This window comes from Chinchilla lanigera, unplaced genomic scaffold (assembly GCF_000276665.1).
Source record: "Chinchilla lanigera isolate Chin_1 unplaced genomic scaffold, ChiLan1.0 scaffold00019, whole genome shotgun sequence".
Classification (NCBI taxonomy): domain Eukaryota; kingdom Metazoa; phylum Chordata; class Mammalia; order Rodentia; family Chinchillidae; genus Chinchilla; species Chinchilla lanigera.
This window is the reverse complement of record NW_004955420.1, coordinates 17,378,017-17,392,694: the sequence shown is the minus strand read 5'-3', so window position 1 is coordinate 17,392,694 and position 14,678 is coordinate 17,378,017.

The following is a 14,678-nucleotide window of genomic DNA, read 5'->3' as shown; positions in this document are numbered from 1 at the left end:
CTTAGATCACACAGTTCAAAAAATGCTATATCTATGTAGTAGAATCATCTACAATGTATAAAATAAATAGATCCCTTTATAAAGAAAGAGGTTTAATATTTATTATTAAGAAAAAAGCAAGTCACTGGACATGGAATGATCTAATTACTAAAATAATTACATAGCTGGATAAATCATGAAAACTATTAACTCCACAGTATCAACAGTAGCTACTCCTGTGGGATATTATTACAACAGTCTTTTCTCTTCTCTTTTTGGTCTATTATTCACATACCTGGATGGCTTGAAAATATTGCATTTTGTGTTACTCCAGAAGTCAAAACAAGTAACAGTATCCAAGAAAATATTATATGTACATTTTCTAAACCCCAGTGTCCTTGCTATTGGGTCTGGAGGTAACTCTTCTGCACCAGGATCCGAGCTATAGTCTGCAGATCCTGATAACATTTTCTGTGCTGGTTTCAACCTAAGTCGGGGAGCTATACAATTAGAAACAATTGTATTTTTCAGCTTCTTAGTAACACTGATAATAGTAATAAATTTAGGAAATGGTTGTAAGTCCAAAATCTTTTTTTTTTAACTGAGAACAGCATACATAAAAGATTTGAGCAAAAGTAAAGCATCAACCAAACTAAAAGACAGAAATCAGTTGCATTCTGCACAACCACCTGGATTTCACAGAGGAACAATCTTGTTTCAATTTAAATTACTCCACAGACCGTCACACGTACCATCCTCAGCCTAAGGAATCAGAGCTTGGGAGCTGATGTCACTAGCAGGGTCAGTGCAGGGTAAACACAGCCTTCTATCTGTGTTACAAATAACACCAGACAGAAGCTGGGGATTTAGCTCAGCGGCAAAAGCGCCTGCCTGGCAAGCGCAAGGCCGTGAGTTCGGTTCCTGGTACCAGAGAAAAACAAAAACAAAACAAAACAAAACAAACAAAAAAACAAAAACAAAAACAAATAACACCAGACAGAGACAGGTCACCCTGAGACAGTTTGGGGCAAGTTTCATCACCTGTCTAGGCTATAGTCTATTTCTGTATAATATTAGGGGTTAAAATAAAGTATAGGCAGTGAAACCATAAACTGAAGAACAAATGTGCTCTATCTACCCAGGGAAGGGCTCACCTGATACTTGGAGCAAAATGTAGAAGTGTCAATTTATCAGCATAGCTCACCTCGTATAGCAGCGTGAATGGATGCAGCTTTTAAGTCCTAAAGAATTTCGAGAAAGTGAGAGAAAGAAGAAAGAATTGCTAACTCTTTTCCTAAAATTGTCGTCTCTGGGATGAGTGATATGTTTTTGTCTCTAAATGCCAAGCTTAACAATAAATGTCTCAGGAAAGACGGTTTATAGCGTATCTGTCTTTTTTTTTTTATATTACTGAGTTTTGCAATAAAAACGCAGTTAAATAATGGTCAGATTAGGGAAAGAAGGAACCATACATCCTAAATGGATTGCAAAGGGACACATTATATATTAATTGAAGCATTTTATCATCTGTAATCTGGTTTTAAATTATAGAAGTGGGTGAAATAATTCATTAGTTAGCACAATAAAACAATCCCAGACAGATTTTTAAAATTGGTTTCCCCATCATATATCAAAAATGTTTCACTTTCCTAAAAATTTTTAGGCAAAAATACACATTTGGATTCATTTTGGACACTTAGATAACATCTTACCATTTAATTGACTTGGAAAAGTCAACTAAATGGCTGTTGTGTTACTTCTTAAAATTCAACTTTTTCAGCAGGTCAAAGAAGTCAAAAGCTTAAGGAACAACCTTCTCCTTAAGCTTGCTTTTTGATCTTGCTTGTTTGGAACGCAAGCAAGGACTCAGATTACTTTTGAAGTAGCTCATACCAATTTCACAACCTCCTGCTCTGTCATGACAATGGGAAGTATTTTTACTATACAGAGAAAGGAGCTCATTCAACTAATCATCTAAGACTTATTCCTAAAGTATTTGGGGGAAAGTGGATATGGGTTTTCAATGATCTCAAACTCTTTAAAATTAATCAAAGAATAAGTGTCTAAATCCTACTCTTTTGGGGGGTATAGAAGTTAAGAAATTCTTGTGGAAAATCTAATTCTTCATTTCTTTATAGTTTGGAGAATATACACTTCTAAAAATTTTATTTGGAGGCCAGAGATATAGCTCAGCGGCACAGCGCCTGCCTTGCAAGCATGAGGTCATGAGTTCAAGGCCTGGTACCACAAAAAAATTATTTGGAAATATTTTAAATCTTAGAAAAGTTGGAAACATGAAAATAGTAAAAAGAATATCCATATGGCTTTTACTCACTTTCACCAATTGTTAAAATTTTATTCCATTTGCTTCAGAATCCTCTGCCTTATACTTTCTCCTTCATTGCCTGCTCATGTTGAATATATTTACTAGTGTGGCAGTAACTCAGGGAAGCAGGGGCATTCTTGAAAAAAATAAACATAATTTTGCAAGGGTGTCTTTGCAGAAAACTCCAAGAGTCTATGAGAATCCTTTGCTTATAAGACAAAAGAAATTGCCTCTTTATCATTTGTTTTCTATCAGGACCTTGTCTTAGCAAAACAGAACTTTCAAAGTTACACAATCTCCTCAGAAGCTCTGCTTCCTCTACAACTGGATGTTGAGCCTCTGTAACTGCAGGAGAGAAGGCTGTCTAAATGTTTCCATGGAGGCTTTCTCATTTTCCCAATGTGTGGTGCATCAACAGCTGGTGGTCAACTTATAACACCCAGCTGAACTGAGTAAGCACAGTGCTGGGGGTGGGAGGCCCACCTGGGGACTGTTGACAGCAGTATAACTAGCAGGACTGGAGAAAAAGAACTTGAGGCTGTTGGGAGTGGGGAGAAGCTCTTGGGTGCTGGTAGAAGCCGTAAGGAGATGTTGGTTCTCTTGGAGGAGCTGGTCATGCTGGCTTTCCTGGTGAACTTGGCTTTTATCATCCAAGGAGCTCAGGACCTTGTCACTGAGAATAGCTTCAGTTCACTGTGGGGGAGCTCTGTCCTCACTTTGAGCATGGCTTCCTGGCTCCAGAGGGGAAGATGGTGCACTGCTCAGTCTCCTGTAGAAGCTTGTAGTGTTAGCTTTCCTGATGAGAACTCAGCTTTCCTCATCATTGGAGGAGCTCAGGACTTCACTGTTGCTGAGGATGGCTGTGGGACTTTTCAGGAGAGCTCTGGTTCTTACTTTGAGCATTGCTTCCCAGCTCCAGTGCAATCCCTCAGCCTGTTAGCACAGATCTGTCATCCCACTGGCACGGACTTCCTAGTTTCCACCCCTGACCTTTGGGTCTTCCCGGTGCAGATCTGTGACACAGGCCTGCGTGAGACATGGTCATGGGCTTTTGGCCTCCAGTTGGACTCCTGGGAGGCACTGTTGTAGGTTCTAGGTCTTCAGCTAGAGTCATGTAGACATTACTGTGAGATACAGGCCTTCAGCTGGATTCTTTGTGGGTGGACAGATTTCCTGCACTCTCTGTTTGTATATGATTCTTTGGGTGACTGTTATAAATAATCTTATAAAATATGTGTCCTGTATTATATTGTTTCCCTTGTTAATTACCAAACCATGACATGATGTAACTGAGTCTCTCAGTTCATTTTATTTTTTGAAAAATGTTTCGAAGTTGTAAATAAAAGTCAACCCAAGCATAAGTTTAAGAATTACTGTCTCTCCTCTATCATTCAAATGTCATCACTTAATGCTATCTTGGAAACCAAATCTTCATCTTCTTCTCGTAACTTATCCCAACTGATCGCTGGTAAAATTCTTAGCATATATTATAATTATATGCAGGAATTGTTCCTTACTTTCTAGCAGCAACATGGACCTTACTGCAATGTGACTGGGTATTGTTACTATGGAACAAATGAAGCTAGTTACTTCTGAAAGTAGGTTTGAAATAATGGCTTACATGGAGATATTTTAGATAGTTTCATTTTGGAAGTGACTCTAAGGGATAAGGACAAAGGTGGGAGGGAGGGGCTGGAGATTTATCTCAGAGGCACAGCGCCTGCCTGGCAAACACAAGATTGTGAGTTTGATTCCTGGTACCGGAAGAAAAACAAAACAAACAAACAAAAAAGGTGGGAGGGAATGAAGGGAGAATGGAAGGGATGGGAAGGGAAGCAAAGGGAAGGGAAGGAGAGAGGGCGGCAAAGAGGGGAGGAAGGGAAAAACAAAGAATGAAAGCCAGCAGGTCAGTCAAAGAAAGTTATACTCATCACTGCAGCAGACAACTAGGGATATTTATACATTTGGCTAAGTGTCTTGAAGGAGACATGCAGAAAGAGCTTATTTTTTCTCCTGTTTTTAAGAATAAAGGATTTATCTAGTCACTCCCAACACTCATTTTTTAAGAGTAACCATACTGGCCTTAACTCTCCCACAATTATAAATTTTTCCTGTATCATAGTATTTTCTGGTGATTTCCCCCAGAACAATAGAAAAGAAGCTCAGGAATAGAAGTTACTCCACTAAAATGAAGTGAGATTATACCTGCAACAGCAAACCTGGAGTGAAAAGGAAGGCTTAAATAGTGTAAATTTAGATACAAATTGAGCCAGTTATACTTTTCCTTTCAGCAAGTGAAGAAATGTCAATAATATATAAAAGATATTTTTAAAAAGGTGTATTTTTCTAATTAAATGATCCTGATATTTTTATTCATTTTCAGTGACTATTCTATTAGTCTGTTTCTCATTGCTATAATGAAATACCTGAGGTTATAGGTTGTAAAAAGAGAAAAAGTTTTATTTAACTCACAATTTTGCAGGGTGAGTATCCAAAAAGCAAGGTATCAGTGCCATTGAAGACTTCATGGTGGAATCACATGCAAAGGACAGATGAGAATCCCCAGAATGAGACAGAGGACTATCTTGCTCTTTTAGAACCTATTTTGAGAACTGCATGATCCCACAAGAGCTACTCCAATTTCTAAACAGCTACTCCAATTTCTACTCCAATTTCAAAGCAGCACTCCCAATAGTCTATCTGCTTTGCACTAAGTCCCACTTTTTTAAAAGATTCCACATCACCTCTCATCCTCACCACATTGGGGACCAATTTTCCCACACATGCACCCTAAGGGAAAGTGCTCAAGACATATCTTGAGCAAAATATAGCAGCTGCTATGAAACAATACCATGAATCTGATGGCTTAAGTAATATGAATATATTCTACTCCTGTTCTAAAAGCCAGAATTCCAATATTAGTTTTCCTAGACTAAATTCAACACGTCAGCAAAACCAGTCCCTTCTGGACTCTCTAGGGCACACTAGGTTTCCTTGTCATATTCAGTGCATAGAATCTTGCCATGATTTTGGTTTATGGCACTGTTTCAGAGTTCTCCAGAGAAATAGAGCCAATAACGTATGAACAACATGTAGAAAAGTGAAAGAGACAGAGCAAAAGACACAGACTGATATTTATTTTAAGGGATTAACTGACCCAACTATGGGGAATTCCAGCAGGCTGAAATCCCAGGGAAGAGCTGATGTTAATGTTGTGTCTGAAGCAAGTCTGGAAAGAGAATTCCTACTTTCTTGGAAGGACCTCTGTCTTTTTCTCTTAGAGCTTTCCACTGTTTGGGTGATGTCCATGCACATTATAGAAAGTAATCTGCCTCACCCAAACTGATTTAAATGTCAATCATATCTAAAAATGCCTTAGCAGCATCATGGGAAACTGTATTTGTCCCAACATCTGGGCACCCCAGCCTGGCCAGCTTGACATGTAAAATTAATGATCACAGTCTGTTTCTGCTCAGAGTGTATCACTCTAGTCTCTGCTTCCAACATCACATGACCATTTCTCTAGGTCTCCTTCCACATGCATTCCAGTTTTGAAGACTTGTAATTCTATCAGGCCTGTCTACATGAATGAGGATAATTTCTTCATATCTGAATTAATTACTTCATTAAATCTTCAAGGTCCCTTTTGCCTTGTAATTAACATTCATAGATTACAAGGGTTAAGATGTGAGCATCTTAAAAGGAGCACTATTCCCACCATCTTCATAGCCCCTAAACATTCACATACACCCCACATGTAAAATGCATTAATGTAAACCCAACTTACTTGGGTTTCTGGGACACAATCAATACTGAGGCAAAGAACCACAACATTTGCAGACCTGTGAAACTAGAAAACAAATTATCTGCCCTCCAAATACAATGGTGAGCATGACATAGAAATTAATTTTGATGCTATTCTAATGTTCTAAAAGCAATACAAGGGAGAAACAGTCACTGGTCCAAAAAGAAATTCAAAAGCCAACCAAGCCAGCTCTGTTGAGTCTCAAGGCCTGGAAATAATCCTTATGATCTGCACCTTCACCCTCTGGACCCATCATTGATGCTCGGAGTTTGCTTTGCTTTGAACAAAGACTCCCAAGCACCCATATATTAAATTTTGGTGCCCAGGGTGGCACTAGTAGAAGGCAGGGAAATCTTTAGATTGTGGGTCACAGCAGGAGGTCTTTGGATTATTGAAGAGGTTTGGGGACCCTGATTTCTTCTTTCTGTCTCTGATTCCCAGCTTTTGTGGAGAGCTGCTTGATACATGCTCCTATATTCCCCTACCATGATATTCTGCTCTTGTAAGAGCCCCAAAGCAGGAGGTCCTCTTGATTTGAGATTAAAACTTCAAGAGTTGTGAGCTCAAATAAACCTTTTCTCTTTATAAATTAATTACCTCAGGTGTCTTGTTACAATCACAATAAACTGGCTAACATAGGATACTATCTTTTTCAATAGACTTTATTTATTAAATATTATTTTATTGCTTTAATTGTACTTATTTATGAGGAACAATACTTAATTCAACACGTGTGGGCAATTTGAAATGATCACACTTGAGTAATTAGCATTTATGCATCATTTTTTTGTATTGAGAATCCTCACATGCCTCTCTTATAGTTCGTTATAAAGGATGTGATCAATTATTTGAAACTATAGTCACCATATGGTGCTGCAGAACATTGGTGCTCATTCTTATCCAGCTGTACTTTTGCACCCATTGTCAGATTTCTATCTCCTTCTCTGTCTACTCTTCCTAGTCTCTAATGAGCACAATTCCACACTCTTCTTCCTTGAAGTCAACATTTATTAGTTTCTATATTATACGGAAGGATGTCGAATTTGTCTTCTTGTGGCCAGCTTATTTCATTTAACACAGGGATTTATTTTTAGAGTACATTTAGCTTCACGGAAAAATTAAGTGGAAAGTAGAGTTTATTATATGTGCCCTGTTCCCACACATACACAGCCTTACACTACCAAAAGCCCTCTCTAACTGGTGCATTGGTTAAAACTGTTGAACTTCCACTGTTACATACTATCACCCAAAGTTTATAGCTGGCATTAGAGTTCACTATTGGTGGTGTAAGTTTCACAAGTTTGAGGAGTATAAAATGACATAAAGCCAGGATTATAGCATTTTACAAAACAGTTCCAACTGACGTAAATTCTGTGCTCAACATAGTCATTCCTCCCTTCTCCTTTTCTCCTGGAACTCACTGATCCTAATAATATCTTTATAGATTTGTTTCTGAGAATGTCAATTATATTGCTAAAATCATGTAGTAAGTGGCCTTTTTGGATATTCTTCATTAACTTACTAAAGTACATGTGAGTTTCTTTCATACCTGGAGGTGGGACTGGGGGTCTATTCCCATACTCCCAGTTACTTAAAAGACTGAAGCAGGAAAATTGCAGTTTTGAGGCCAGCACGGGCAACTTATCAAGATGTTGTCTCAAATGAAAATAAGAAGAAATGGAAATGTAGCTTAGGCACTTGCCTAGCACACATGAGCTCCTGGTTTCAATCCTAGTAAAACACACACACACACACACACACACACACACACACGATTCTTTCATGTATTTTCATCTGATGAACAATTTCTTTGAGCATTCAACAATATTCCACTGTCTGGGTGTATCACAGTTTATGTGTTCATTCATCCTGGTTCCTTTCAAATTTTGGCAATTACGTGCTCAGAATCTTGTGTAGAGATAAACTTTCCACTGATTTGGTCAATAAGGAGTAGTGTGACCACTAGATCATATGGTAAGAGCATGTTTACTTTTCTAAGAAATGCGGAGGCTGTCTTCTGACATGGCTGTACCATTTCACATGGATGAGCTTGTCTACATTTTGCATGTGTCTATCTTGTGACACAACTGCTTTTCTCTTCAGAGCACACTTCCCTAGCAATAACTCTCCCAATTATAGTTCCTTTTGAAATCTACATAGGCTGAGGAATCACAAGTCATCAGTTCTTGGTTTTGTTTAATTATTTTTCTCAATTTATCTCTTTCCTATTACATGGTCTTATAAGGAACAAGAAGAAAGTGAACTGTAGCTGCAAGAGTTTGCTGGCATATGTTAGATATTGTATGTTCAAGTTCATTGCTTACAAGTTCTGTTTTCACACACCCATGGACTGACATTCAAGTTTGCCATACAAAAAGTGTTTGCTGTGTAAAAAGAACCCCTCTTCCAGTTTCTAATAGCACATATGTTATTTTTCACTTACTCCTCACCACCAGAACTTTTGAAGTCTATGTTTCTATCAACACTGTTTTTATAATGACGTGGAAGACCCAAAAACTGCATTAAAGTATATCTAGATTCAATAACTGTATTCAGTAGCCTTCTTGTACACAAATAATAAGCTCTCTGAGAGACAAAGTAGGGAAACAATACCTTGCCCAATAGCATCCAAAACAATGATACCTAGGAATCCATCTAATCAAGGAAGTAAAAGACTTCCACACTGAAAACTAAAGGAGATTGAAGAGGATATCAGAAAGATGGAAAGATATCCCTTGCTCTTGGCTGAGAAGAACAACATAGTGAAAATGGCCATACTTCCAAAATCGTTAAACAGAGTTAATTCAATCCCACTCAAAATTCCAACAACGTATTTCACAGAATTAGATAAACAATCTTAAATTAGTTCTCATATATTTAATTGCCATTTCTCCTTTTTCATCTAAGAAGTGTCTATAGGAACCAGAAGAGACCTAGAAAAGCAAAGGCAATTCTGGGCAATAAAGGTAAGGCAGGAGGCACCAGAATCCCTGACTTAAAATTGTACTCAAAGCTATTGTGATAAAAACAACATGGTACTGGAAGAAAAACAAATTGGACCCAAGGATTGATGGAACAGATTAGAAGACACAGAGCAACCCCAGATATACTTATCCACCTTGTCTTTGATAAAAGTGCCAAACATCTTCACTGGAAGAAAGATAGCCAAACTAGACCCATGTCTTTCACCATGCACTAAACTAAAATCAAAAGGGTCAAAGATCTAAATATTAAAACAGAAATATTAAATCTACTGGAAGATGGAATAGGTAAAATTCTTGAAGAGCTTGGTTTAGGCAAAGACTTTATGAACAAAACTCCAATCACAGAGGACCTACAACAAAGAATGAACAACTAGGATCTTATCATTTTAAAAAGTTTTTGCACAGCAAGATAAACCCACAGTGTAGGAAAAAAATTTGTGACAACCCACAGTGTAGGAAAAATTTTGTCAGCTGTTCCTCAGACAAAGGACTAATATCTATAATTTATAAAGAACTAAAATCAGACTCCCCAAATTCAAAGACTCAATCCAAAAATGGGCATCTGAAATAGACACTTCTCAGATACAAAAGAAGAATTGGCAAATAATTATATTTTAAAAATGTTCAACAGCATTGGCCATTTGAGAAATGCAAATTAAAACAACATTGAGATTTTTGTCTCACCCCAGAAAGAATGGTTTTTATCAAGAAATTGTCAAGAACAAATGCTGGTGGGACTGTGGGAAAAAGGAACCCTCCTCTGCTGGTGGCAGTGTAGACTGATGCAATCACTGTGGAGATCAGTGTGGAGATTCCTCAAAAAAGTTGGACTAGGAATTTCATTCAACCCAGCTATTTCCATTCTTGGTATCTTCCCAGAAGAATTAAAAGCATCATACAACAATGATATATGAATAACCATGTTTATAACTGCACTATTTGTAATAGCTAAATCTTGGAAACAGCTCAAATGCCAATCAACCGATGAATGGATAAAGAAAATGTGTTTTTTTAATACAATGGAGGACTCCTGTGCCATAAAGAAGGATAAGCTTGAGACATTTCTAGCTAAATGGATGCCCCTTGAGACCATACTCCTAAGTGAAATAAATTACACACACATGTAAATATCACATTGTTTCTCTGGTATGAAGAACCAAAAGTGTAAATAAGGACCAAAATGTATAATAGATATTATGACATTGAAAGAAAATGTCCAAATGAGAAGGAGAACTAAGCAGGGGTGAGAAAGAAAGGAGGGAAGGGAAAAAATGAGAAAAGAAAGAAAGAATAGAAATGAAGATTTTTTAAATAAGGGAATAGGGTTAAAAGGAGAGTAGTAGAATGGAGGGAAAATGTATCAAGTTATATTGTGTGCAGGAACAAATTCCCTATGATGAACGCAATCATTATGCATACTTAAACTATACCAATAAACTTAAGTTAAAAGAACAGTTTTTATGATGATTTATGTATTTACTAAGATAATACAGCCCAATTCTACCCTAACTTTAAACTCTTCAATAGTCTAATCAGTGCTCACATTAAAGACCTTGTCACACACTTAATGATTAATTACAACAGCACCTTGTATTTGTTATAAGAGCAAAATTTGTATTAGTTTTCAGTGGCTGCTATAACAAAGCACCACAAATTCAGTAGCTTAAAGCAGTGCAAGTGCTTTCTCTTAGAAATAGTGAAGTTCTGAAGACCAAATTCCATTATTTTTTAACTAAAATATAAGTGTTAGATAGACTGGTCCTCTCTGTGGTCTCCGGGAGAGAATCCAGTTCTTTGGATATTTCACCTCTTAGAGCTTTGTTTTCTCTTGTCTTTTAATAATTGGCTCCTTTCTCTGTTGCCGGAGTGTGAAATTTCAATCTCTGGCTTCTTCATTACATGGGTTTCTCTTCAACATTGAATGCTGTATCACTCTTATAAGGTGCCTTGTGATTACATCAGGTCCATGTGGATAATTCAGGATAAAGTGCCTACTTCAAAATTCTTAACTTTATTACATCTGAAATTCTTCTTCTGCTCTATTATGTAGAGTTCATGGGTTCTATGAATTAGGACATGAGCATCTGAGTGGTTGGGAGGAAATTTCAGACTATGGAGGCTGAAATTTGTATTCTTGGAATTATATCTCCCCGTTTCCTCTCCCCATGTCCACACCACTGGTAGCCACCATTTTATTCTCAATCAAAGGATATTTTAATTTTTTAGATTTCTCTTGTATATGAGGTCATTCCGAGTTTTTCTTTATGTGTCTGGGTAATTTACTTAGTATGATGTCCCCTAAGTTTTTCCATACTGTGGCAAATGGAAGAACCTCTAATTCATCCTTTCCAGTTCATTTCTCCACCCCTCTGTGGACAGACACTTAGGTTGTTCCCAGGTCTTGGTTAATATGAACAAGGTTGCATTGAACATGGAGGTGTAGACATGCTCATGAAATGGTGATTTCATCTCTTTTTTTATATACACAGAAAAGTGGTTGCTGGGTCACATGAATTTTAATTTCTTTAGGAATTTCTATTATTATTTCGATGATGGCTATACCAATCTACATTTCCATCAACAACTCTTTGTCTCTGTGCCCTTAGTGGTTTTTGTTTTCTCTTGTCTTTCTGAAGATGCTTGTCATTCTATCAGTGTGAGGTGATAGCGCCTGGCTTTTATTTGAGTTTCTTTTATCACCACTCCTGTTGGGCACCTCTGCAAACACCTGTTGGCTTCATTTAGGTCCTTGCCTGTATGGGAGAAATGCCCGTGCAGATCTTTTAACCATTTTTAAAACTTTTTAAAATTTGAGTTACTTATTCTGTTATTGATATATGAGTTCTTTATAAATTCTGGATATTAACTACTTATCAAATATATAGCTCACATATCAAACATGTGTAATTTTTCTCCATCAGTGTACTGATTTTTAATTTTGTGGATTGCTGTACAGAAGCTTTTAATTCTGATGTAGAATAATTTACTTGTTTTTGGTTTTATGGGCTGAACTACTGGTGTATTTCTTTTACACCAGTACAAATCAGTGCCTACAAAGTCAGTGTTAAGGGGCTATCTTCCTATGATATTTAGAAATATTTTTTATCCTTCCTCTCTACTAAGGTATAATAAATATGAGAAATGGACATAAAGTAAGATGTAATAGGGATTGTGAGTGTTAAATAGATTTGTGAGGCTTTACAAAGACACTTTAGGGATATTGCTTAGGGTGAAATTTTGGCGGCCATAACTATGGAGACCTATACAGGGTAAAAGTCCACTTTGCACTGGAAATACCTCCTTCAGTTGTAAATGCCTACTCCTGAAACTGAATGTGGTCAAGCTCTACATTAGTGGGAACTTGACAGATAAATGTAATAACAACAAGTAGATATGTGAGGAAGAGATATAGGACAGTATAGGCAAAGATCAAAAAATAAGTAAATATTAAAGCTGTAGAGGATTTATTTCAAAAATATCAAATGAGAGTTGCTAATATTTAGACAGTGGTCAGATTCACTACTACCACTGCCTTGCTTTAAAATACAGAATCTCAGTGAGCACATGTGTTCACTTTCTGGTAACTCCAATCCGCTGGCACTGCAGAAGATGCCTTCCAAAGGAAAACTGATGTTCTCAACAGTGAGTTAGCTTACAGTTCTCTTTAAAGTGTCTTTACTGTGAGCGATCAAAAAGAAACAGCATTGCTTTCATTTCTGTCAAAGGCCATACTGTATTCCAGTCCTCAAAGTGCAGTAGTCAAATTGTATTTCTATAAGTCATAGGTGGAAATTCTGTGTTGTAGTTTTTACTGGGCCCAGAGCAGGACTTCCCAAGTTACAGTGTCTCACAAGGACCTTCTGAGAAATGTTCCTTCAGCATATACTGACATAGCCTTTCTTTATGAAATTTATACCTATTTTATGAAAACTAACGTTGCCAGTTCCCTTTTATTTCATCCCAGCTCATCAGATCATCCATACCACACAAATTTATTGTGTGTTAAATATGTATACTAAAGATACAAGCTTAAAGACAAAGATGTGATCTCTCTTCTATTTCTAAACACTGTACTTCTGAACACAAACGTCCTCCTAGAAAACATTCTCAATCCAAAAGCAAATCATATAAATACTTGCCTCATGAGACTACCTACAAAAAGAGACACAACTAACACTGAATCACAATTAAACTAATAAGAGTCTTGACACAGATAGTGTAGAGGAATAGGGCAAATAAGTCTGGAAAGTTATATTAAGGTAGGTTATAGATGGTTGGATACTGAGGTAATTAAGCATGGATTTCTCCTAAGGTTATTGGGAAGGTGTGGAAGGTCTTCAGAAAACATGGTAATATTTAAGGGGATTAGTTTCACGGTTTTATGTGGAGGATATTAGATACTAATAATCTAAATTCTCTTATGTTATCTTGTGAACGACATTAACTTTTGAGGATCTGAAGAGAAGGTGTGAGTAGTCACTACATTAAATAGTTCAGAACAGAGCAATGGTTTTTAGTAGCCAGATACTTGCTCACTTGTATTTTCAAAGGCAAAGGACAAGCTTTATTCTCCCACAAAGCACTTCTGTAGTTAAAAATGCTCCCTGTGATAGTATTGCTCTTTTAGATTTAAGAAAAGATATTTTCACACACCCTTTACATTATTAAGAGTTACATTACTAAAGATCAAATAAGTAATACAGTGCTGCTTTTCTTGTTTAAGTGAAGACTTTTTTTTTTTGATCTTTTTGAGACAGGGTCTCGCTATGCAGTTCAGGCTGGCCTTGAGCTCACTTTGTACCCCAGGCTGGCCTCGAGCTTGCAACAATCCTCCTGCTTCAGCCTCCTGAGTGCTGGGATTACAGGTGTGTGCAACCATGCCTGGCCCTAAGTGGAGATTTAACAGTATATTCCTGAATCACAAAAGTTATTTTTATCCATCTCCTTCAACAATAGTAACCTGAAAATGTAAGTTTTTGATAAATACCAGTAACAATTAATACAAGTTAAATCATCTGCTCTATTCTATTTTATAATATTATCTCTAATTTTGAGGGCTTATTGAAATTTGAATACTTTTCAAAAAAATCCTGTGTTTGAAAATGGAATCCAAATTTATGCAAACCTGTATCACTATTATCCTTGAAGAAATTGGTAATAAAAAAGAGGATACTTTTTAGAGTAAGATATTTTATCTTTTATATTAGAAAACAATGTGAACATAATGGATTTTTTTAATTAAGGAAAGAATGAAAATATATTTTGAATTTTATTAACATCTCTATAACTGAATAAACAACAGAGACAAATATTTTGAGGGTCTTGTTTTAGCCTGGAGCCAACAGAAAACAGAACCTGAGGTTAGAGTCTTACTTGAAACTATGTTGCTTGTAAGTGCAACATTAGAGCCCAGGACTGAAGGAAGAGGTGAATGAAAGCAAAGAGAATGGAAGCCAAGTCCTGCACATGCTCTTAATTTGAATAAATATAGTTGATTGCTAAGTCCAAGCCACCAAAGAGCCACACAAACTCCTTGTCTTGGTTACTTTTCTCTCGTTGCTGGGACAAAATACCTGACACCCAA